Here is a 9,942-nt window from a genome sequence, read left to right on the forward strand (position 1 = left end):
AAGATATTTAGACATGCAAATAGATTTCGATAGAAAAAAAATACCTCGAGGGTTCTCCCGCGCCTTGAAGTTGTGCGTTATTGCATAAAAACTGGGAAAAGTTACAATAATTTCATCAAATATTAAATTTTGATAAATTTGATGTAATATCACTTAAGACTAGGCTTTTTGTGTAGATTACGCACCGCATGTGATCATTTTAATTATTAACTATATTTTAAAGTTTCATACATGCTTTGAATTTGAACAATAAAGCTTCAAAACTTACCAACATCGTATGGCTCCGTACTTTGAGAAAAATTATCAGAAGTCATTATTTGTAAAAATGTGCTCTCGTATTAATTACATAGATATTAGAAAAAACGTAATAAAAGCATTTCTTACATACAGAAAGAAAAAGTTAATTTTCTAATTAGCACATAACAAAATGGAAAGCTTTCGTGTGACAAGAAACGCAAGGCCCCTATAGTGGAGGATTTGATGGCGGATGCGTCCGCCTCTCCAGTTATAGGGGTTCTAAAAGAACATAAGAGCATAACTTTGGTTCAAAATGTAAAATTTATGTGTGATAAAAATCGTAGGTTAAGTTTAAAAGTTTGAAAATAAATATGTAGCTTGCAACATCCCACATAAGTCGCACCTTGAAGCAAAAGAAGTTGCTAAATAAATTTCAATAATTTTTAACTCTCTAACTGTTACTACATTTCACACAAGCATAGTTTGGCTGCCGAGTCGGACTTATTATCTTAATTCCCTCGTCTCATTGTTTTAGAATACCGTGAGGTTTTGTAAATCATACAGGTACGCCATCAAGTACCATTTCTTTCAAAGTTTTATCTGAAATTCTTATTTCAGGTTTAGGATTCGAGTTTTTCCACTCCCATCTATCAACGAGCTCAATGTAGTCTCTCAGCATCGAAATTGAAATCTGGAAATATAAATTTTTGTTGTCCAATCGAATTCTTCATTTTTGCCATCGTACTCTGACGGAAACCATGTTTTCAGATGATGTTTCGATCAACAACAATATTGTTGTTCTGTACACTGGTTACTTTGAGAATCTAAAACATATAACACTGGAGAATGCAGATGATCGTCATCAGAGAACTTGATTTGCGTAGGATTAAGAAAACAAATTTGAAGAATTCGACTGGACATTGAAAATTTACATTATCAAATTTCAATTTCGAAGCTGGAGACTACCATGAGCTCATCGATGAGCGTAAGTGGGAAAACTTGACTTCAACTTTCCAAAACGGGAATTTCAGATAAAACTTTGAAATAAATCGAGCTTGATGACGTACCTACTGAATTTTATGGTTTTCAAAACCTTACATGTGACACTACAGCAGTGAGACGATAGGCAAAATTAGATAAAGAAGAGCTAGCTATAGTTTGTTCTGTAACCAAGAGGCTTTATTTGAGTAAAATTAGAATCCAGAAATTAGGCACAATATAACACTAAGACCGAAAATTGAGACAGGAGACAAATAGTTCCAACTAGTATGCCAAACTATATTTTATAGTAATCAATGTAAATACAGTTTGAGGGCTCAAAAATATTAAAATTTATTTAGCAACTTCTTCTGTTTCGAGGTGTGGATTATGTTGGCTGTTTCAAGCTTCATTTACATTTTTAAGTTTTTACACTTAACCATTGTTCCCTTGTCGTATAATTATATTTGTAAATTTCTGTTTGCTCAATGGCAACTCAGTCGATTTTCTTTTTTTTTCCGTTTTAATAACGGCTCTTATCTTGTTATTGTATATTAGTGTAGTTTTATGTGTCAAAGCCTCACTAGGTTCAAATTTTTCTTTATAACAATACACAAAACTCTTGAATGCCTATCCTCCCATGCCTAGAGCAATGAAAAATATTTAAAACCTGAAAGGCTAGACATGAATCCTTCCAGCTCAACGTAATCGGAACTCTTGAATCCTACCCCTAGTACAATGGAAAAATATTTAAAACCCGAAAGGCTCAATTTGGATTCTTCCTGCTCAACGGCAGATAAACAATGGACACATTGGAAAACTACTTTTGACAACTTCTTAGAGCATATAAAAGCTGTTTCGATACAGGTAAAATGCAACTTCTTACAAATTATGTCTCTCCAAACGTTTTTTTGTACATAGCAGATAGTAGACTTCGTGACAAGGCGACAACTGGCAGGAGACTCTAATGATCAATATTTATCTGCTTTGATAGAACTGAGCAAAGACTGCAATTTTGAAGCCATCACTGCCAATCAAAATAAAAACGATTACATCAGAGATTCATTTATCACTGCATTAAATAAGTCAAATTCGTCAACGGCTGTTGAAAAACACTTTTATATATTTCGTAGGTGCTTACAATCAATCTCGTTTCTTAGAACTGGCGAAGGAACAAGCGGATAATTATTCAGATGCGGATTATTCTACCACGTTTAACCAAATTTCTGCTTGTCAGTCCTCATCTTTAGATGGTTCTGCAACTAACGCACACGTTAAAAGAATTGAAGCCTTAAATACAGCGACAACAACTGCTGCGACATTATCAAAAAAAAAAAAAAAAGACAGTGTTATTTTTCGTCGGTAATCGCCATTCCAGAATACTACGTCCTGCTAAAAATGCCTTGGGATTATTTGCTCGAAAATAGGACATTTTCAATGTGTTTGTCTCTCTTGTCAGCTAAAGAACGCCCTGTTGCCTCAATTAACGGTATCGCATCTGTCTCTCGTGCATCTCTTTACTGTCTTAGGAAATGAAATCGAAATAAATTGTATCAGTGCGAATGCTCTAATTGATACTGGAATTTCTGTAAGTTTCATTGATTACACCTTCGGGAAAAAAATGTGGCATTCAGATCTTACCATTCAATGGAAAAATTACAATGGCGAATTCATCCTTATTTTCTGATGTCGTTGGTCAGGGTAAAGTGAATATTAAAATGCAAGGCTATGCCTACGATAATATTTCTATATTAATTATGAAAAATCTTTGTTCGAATGTTTTAATTGGACATGACGTACTTCAAAATCATTCTGCCGTTGAAATTACATTTAGTGGCTCTCAACCAGCACTTAAAATCTGTAATTCAACCATTGCAAAGGTTATACCCGCTTCGATTTTTGCCAATGTCTCCCAGAATTGTATGCCTGTAGCAACTAAGCCTAGACGACATTCGAATGCGATAATCCTTATATGGAAGCAGAAATTAAAAGAATCCTGTGTGAAGAAATTATAGAGACTAGTAACTCTCCATGGCGTGCGCAGACTTTTGTTGTGAGAGGAATGAACGAAAAATCTGGAATGGTGCTAGATTATTCTCAAACTATAAATAAGTTCACCTTGTTAGATGCTTACCCGCTTCCAAGAATCGATGAAATAATTTCTAAAGTGTAGAAATTTGTAATATTTAATGTAAAAATTCTAAAGAGCGCTTATCATCAAATACCAATTTTGGAGACGGATAACCCGTATGTAGCCTTTGATGCCTCTGGGAAACTTTATGAGTTTACTCGTGTACTACTAGGGGGGTCACTAACTGTGTCGCCAGCTTTCAAAGGGTTGTTGATCAGATAATTCAGAAAGAAGAGCTCAATGGCGTTTTTCCATATTCGATGCTGTCACAGTTTACGGGAGAAATCAAGAAGATCACGGCAAAAACCTGGAACATTTCTTATCGGCAATTAAAGAAATATAATTTAAGGTTGAACAATGCTAAAAGCTCTTTTTCTGTTCGAACTGTCAAGATACTTGCCTATATAATTTCTGACAAAACCATAAGCCTGATCCAAACCGTTTACAACCACTCCTAGATTTACTAATTCCCAAAGATAGCGCTTCCCTGCAAAAAGCCCTAGGAATGTTTTCATAATCCAGCAAGTGGCTTTCCAGATTTTCGGAGCGGATACGACCTTTAGTTCAGAAAAAACCCTTTCCTCTATTTGAAGAAGCAATTTCAACCTTTCAAGCATTGAAAACAGAATGGGTAATGCGTCTATGGCTGCTATTAAGGTTGACGTTACTTTCACAGTTGAAACAGACGCATCTGATTTCGCGATATCATCAATGCCAAGTCAGGCTAGCAGACCAGTGGCTTTTTCTTGCGGATATTAAATAAATCAGGACGACGGCATTCTTCGATTGAGAAAGAAGCATTTGCCGAAGTGGAATCTCTGTGACATTTGCGTCACTATCTTATTGGAAAATACTTTATGATAATAACTGATTAGCTCTCAGTTTTGTTCATGTTTAATCAACAACACTCTGGCAAAATCAAAAATGAAAAGATCATTCGATGGGAACTCGCTTGTTACAAATTTGACACAATTTGTCGCCTAGAAAGTCAAAATGCAGCTGCTGATACATTTTCTCGAATATATGCGTCTTTAAACCCTATAAGTGACCTTAAAACACTGCATAACGCTCTTTGTCACCCTGGCATTACTCGAATGACTCATTGAATACGAGCGAAAAACTTACCTTTTTCAGTTGAAGACATACGAAAGATCACTAATTCTTGTCATATGTGTGCAGAATTAAAACCCAGATTTCAAAGAAATGGAGGAAACCTAATTAAAGCAACGGCTCCGTTCGAAAGACTGAATTTTATTTTAAAGGGCCTTTGCCTAAGCAAAATAGATATCAATATCTCTTGACTATTGTGGATGAGTATTCCCGATTTCCGTTTGCATTTCTTTGCTCTGACTTTTCTACAACGAATGTAATAAAGCATCTAAAATACTTATTCAATATTTTTGGAATTCCTGCTTACGTACATACTGTCCGAGATGCTGCATTTATAGCTACTACAAGAGCTGAGAAATTTCATAAATTTCAAAGGGGTAGCTACCAGTAGAACTACTCCCTATAACCCTCATGGAAACGGGCAAACAGAGAGAAATAATGGCATCATATGGAAGACCATAACCTTTGCACTTTGACCTAATAATATGAAAATCGATCAATGGGAAGGTGTTTTGGATATAGCTCTTCACTCCATTCGTTCTCTTCTTTGCACCTCAACTAATTAAACACCTCATGAACGAATGTTCAACAACCCCAGAACAACAGAAAACGGTAGGTCAAAGCCTATTTGGTTAATGAAGCAAGATCCAATTCTAATGAAAAATAATCAAGTAAATTTGATCCACTAGTGCAAGAGGTTCAACTAATAGAGTCTAATCCTGATTACGCCAATGTACGCTTTCCCTATGGACGCGAATCTACCGTGTCAACCAGACTTCTGGCTCCTCGTGGGGAATAGGGAAGTATCAACCTATCAAATATTCCTATTTTAACTATTGCACATTGTTGACAGGCTTACAAAACACAAAAATTCACCATGGCCGGATTTTTAAAACCAACGATTGATTCTTTATGAATTTTTTAAAGAGCGATGCGCAAAAAAGAGGTGTGGCCTAAAACGTCAGCAGCCAGCAGCTGACGTCATTTCCCTGTTCCGATCAGAGCTCCATTTCCATGCCGTGTTGCGCCTACCAGGAGGTGAATAGCACTGTCTTTTTCAGCCTTTTTAAAGCCTTTAACCAGCATTTTTTCCATGATAGAGCTAGGATTCACGAAAGGTCAATCCAATAACCTTCCTTAAGTAAAGTCATTCATGGGGTTTGACTTTTTTCGAAAGGACGAGAGATTTAATGTCCTAGAAGTACGGGGAGTGAGACAACAAAGTTTCACCGTTGTTATTCTTTAAAATTGTACGTACATATCCGTCTATGTTTGCAGTTCATATTAATCGCATTAGTTTCCCTTATAAGGATTGATCATTTTCATTTGTGTGTCGATGTTTTTTTTATCTGAATATATAAATTACAATGTAAGAGCGCTATTCCAGTTCTTACTTGGCGGCTTTTAATGAGGCGCGCATTTTTTTCAGCGCCGATCCTAGGGTGTCGGCCGCCCGTGTGCAAAGACCTAATGTGCCGCCCCTCAAGTATAATTTGCATATTTTGACTAATCTTTGACGTCCATATAAATATTTCTTCAAATTTCTACATCAAGATCTAATTAAAAAAAAAACCAAGAATGATGAACTTATAAAAAGGAAAAAAAGTTTTATAGTAAGAAACTTCTTAGGTACAATTTATATCTTTGAAGAAAGTAATAAATAACAAAATTTACTAGTCGTAAAAACGCATTTTATAGTCTGTTTTCGGTGACATCAGATAAAGGACGAAATAGGAGGAATCAGGGGAGGGGGGATTGCTCCCAGAAAATTATCGAAATTGGCGTACGAAAAATAGTTTTAGTAATATTTGGTTGTGTTTGGTTGCAAGGAGAAAAGAGTCGGATATATTCAAGGTGCATGGAGAAATTTTCGAAATTGACGTCAAATATTGCTATTTTAGGAACTTTTTCGAGACTTCACGGGGAAAGTAGTGTTGGAGTTCTCTCCTAAAATTCTTTCAAAATTGAAGTCAATTCGAAGCTATTTTTTGTGACCGTAGCTTAAGAAAGATCGGCGCTCTTCCCGAAAATTTTCCGAAACTGAAGTTTTAAACAAGCAGTTTTGGGTTATCTTTGTTAACGTTGCTAGAGAGAGGGAGATTCAATTATCTTTCATTGAAAGTTTTTTCGAAATTGAAGTTTAAAACACAAATTTAGGCTGTCTTTATTGACGGTAGGAGATCTGGCGGCTTTCCTCCGGTAATTTTTCGGCACTATTGTTTCAAAAACCCATTTTTGGCTATATTTGAAAACGATAGGGGAAACGTGAAAAAATTCCGAAACCGAAATATTTTTCGGAACTAAAATCCATTTTAGGCTATTTTTGAGAAGGAAGGGTTTTGGAGCTCCAAAGCGTATATTTCTAAAAGCGCAATTTTATGCTATCTTTGGTAACGCTAACAAAACTGGGAAGCTTCGGCGGATCTTTCGGATATTTTTCGATATTAATATCTGAAAAACACAACTATAGACTTTTGCCCACCTCACTTCAACGATTGATGGGTATATGCCCTAGCGCCGTGAAAAGTTACATAAGCCAGACTCCTCTAGAGTTTTTTAGAAATTGAAGTCCCAAAATCGTATTTTAGGCATTGTTTGATAACGTCGGGACAAAAAGCGGGCGGGGGTTCAATGTGCCCTCACGAACTGTTTTTTGAAATTGAACTCAATTTCAAACTGAGGGGGTGGGATTAGGGACCTCTCTAAAGACGCTAATTGAAACTATCTTTGGTAGTAATGTTTGGGAATAGATTTTGGGGCTCTCCATCGCAAAAATTTCGAAAAAGAAATACGAAAAATGTCATTAAGCAATTTTTGATGACATTAAGAAAGGCTGTCCTCGGAAAACACATTTTGGATTTTAAAGCCAACATTTTCAGGCTATGTTTGATTAAGTTAAGTTGGAAGGGGTGAACCAGAGATTTAATTGGGTCCTTAAGATCGGTGGTTCAAGCAGCAAAATTTTCCGAAATTTAAGTCCTAAAAACGCCATTTTAAGCCTTCTTTAGTCTCGTTAAGGAGGTCATGGCATCCTTTTGGATCTTCGTTTTGGAACGACGTTTAAATTTTCTACCCCTGATTTGCAACCTGGCAGTCATCTGTGATTTTAATTCGAAAAAAATGCTGTAAAGGGGGAAAATTACAAAATTTTAGTTCATTAATATATGTTTGACTCTCAGGGGAGTCGCAATTTTCCACTGTCTCTCCACGCAGCCGCGATTGTTGAAAACAGAATTTGTTGTTTGAAATGCTTGCGAGAGTATCTAATTAGTATAGCTTTTTTAAAATATAATATATAAAATACGTCTTCATTGTGTTTAGGTCTATAAAAACTTGGGGGGTAAGCATTAGTGGCCGCCCTGGGCTCTGAGTGTTCCTTTTAGAAGGCCCCCCTTTCATGCTTTAGGAGGGGGCCATTTCCCTGATCTCCCCTCCCCAGTATCCATGCTGATTACCGGTTCTGTCATAAATTTTGCACCCAAATGAAGCATGTGTGTAAAGAGTAGATATTAATGGACAATGAACCAACACAATGTTCCCTAACAATCTATTTTTTTTGAACTATGCTATTACTAGCAAAATTTCTTGCATCAACCTTGACAGATCTTGATATTATACTGACGGCGTCAATATTGACGTGTTTCATACTGCATAAAGCTTGCATAAAGACTAAAAAGCAATATTACAATAACAACACGTATGCAACATTGCATTCATCTTAAAATATCAATATTGATATTACCTTACAATAACAACATTGCATGTTAACGCCGTCAGGATGATATTGATTTCATGCTGTCGCCGTCAAGGTAATTAGTACACAATAGAACAGGTGGACCTTCGTTGATACTTGCGCATGCGCACAGTTCTTTCTACCCAGCGTCCCTCGCATTGTTGGCACATCTTCCTGCGTCGACCTGCGATTCAGTCGGTTCAGAGGAGCTGCACGTGGCGTTGCATTCTTTTAGGCTTCGTTAAGTTGGTTGCTTAGTTATTAGTGTGGAAAAGTATTGCTTTAGGAAAAACTTATGAATGACTGATAACTGCATTTGTTTAATAATATAGTACTAAACAAGTCATATCGCAGACGATGTGCGATCAATGTTAGAAATGGCCGAAAATAACTTTTTTCGTCCCTAGACTTTGAAACAAAGGACACGAAGCCCAGAATTTCGTATTATCACTTCAATCTCACGTAAGATTAATTTTATTCAATGGTTATTTATGTTATTCTTTAAGAAAAATTCACATGTTTTGTCCATGGGATATTTTCAATGCTGACATCCATTTGAAAATGTACTTTATTGTATTTATTTAATTATTTATTTATTATTTTGCTATCTTTACACTTAAATATGCTATAAAAACTTCCACAATTATTCCTAACTATGCATTTTATGTCTTTATAATACAATTAGAAGCATGAATTTAAAAAAAAAACAAGTATTACGCAAAACAGGGAAACTTTCATTTTTTAAATTAAATTGCGAGTACTATTAATACCTTTATATGAATTTCCGATCAGATGTCAGCTTTAAGAAAATATTATCAGTCTAGAAAACTATCTTGAAGAATAACAGAAATAATTAAAAAATGAAATTTCTCGAGTTTAAAGTGAAAATAATACAAATAAATAAATGGATAAAACAGCTTGCAAACGTGCTGATTTCATACTGTCATGTCAATGTATCCTGACAGTTTCCTGTCATATCAATACGTATGCAATATTACAAAAGCAAGATCATCTTGCCTAGACCTTGATTTCATGCTGTCATGACAACATCTTGATATTATCCTGTCATATCAATACGTATGCAAGATTACAAAAGCAAGATCATCTTGCTTAGACCTTGATTTCATGCTGTCATGACAACATCTTGATATTATCCTGTCATATCAATACGTATGCAATATTACAAAAGCTGCCTACCTTGATATTTTCCTGATATTATGCTGCATACACCTTGTCAGTCAATATTGTGGCAGCCTCCTGAGAGCATAAAGGGAGTAACATAACAATATTGAGGCAGAATTAATGCAAGATGATTTTTCTTGCATGTCAACCTTTATGCAATACTGAGGCAAGATATTTTGCTTACTGGGATGCTGTCAGGAAATCAACACTTACTTTGATAATTGAACATTTAAAATTCAGCATATTTATTCGACTTATTATAAATTATCTTGTGAGAAATTCTTGAGGAATTTTGTTCGATTAAAAGAACTATATGATGCGGCCAGCGGCCGCCCCTTGCTTTGGCCGCCCTTGTGCGGTGCACACTCTGCACACCTGCTAGGATCGGCCCTGGCATTTTGTAACAACCCTAGTGCGAGTGATTCCAGTACTAAGTTTTAGAGCAGTTTTCGCATGAAAATTTTTCGCTTTGTTGGCGATAAAAGTTGATCTCCCTTTTTGTGTGTGTGTGTGTGTGTGTGGAAAATTGTTTTAAATCCATTAATGCATGTTTATTATCCTTGAGTTTTTG

The sequence above is a fragment of the Uloborus diversus genome, chromosome 2 (assembly GCF_026930045.1).
Source record: "Uloborus diversus isolate 005 chromosome 2, Udiv.v.3.1, whole genome shotgun sequence".
NCBI classification, from domain to species: Eukaryota; Metazoa; Arthropoda; class Arachnida; order Araneae; family Uloboridae; genus Uloborus; species Uloborus diversus.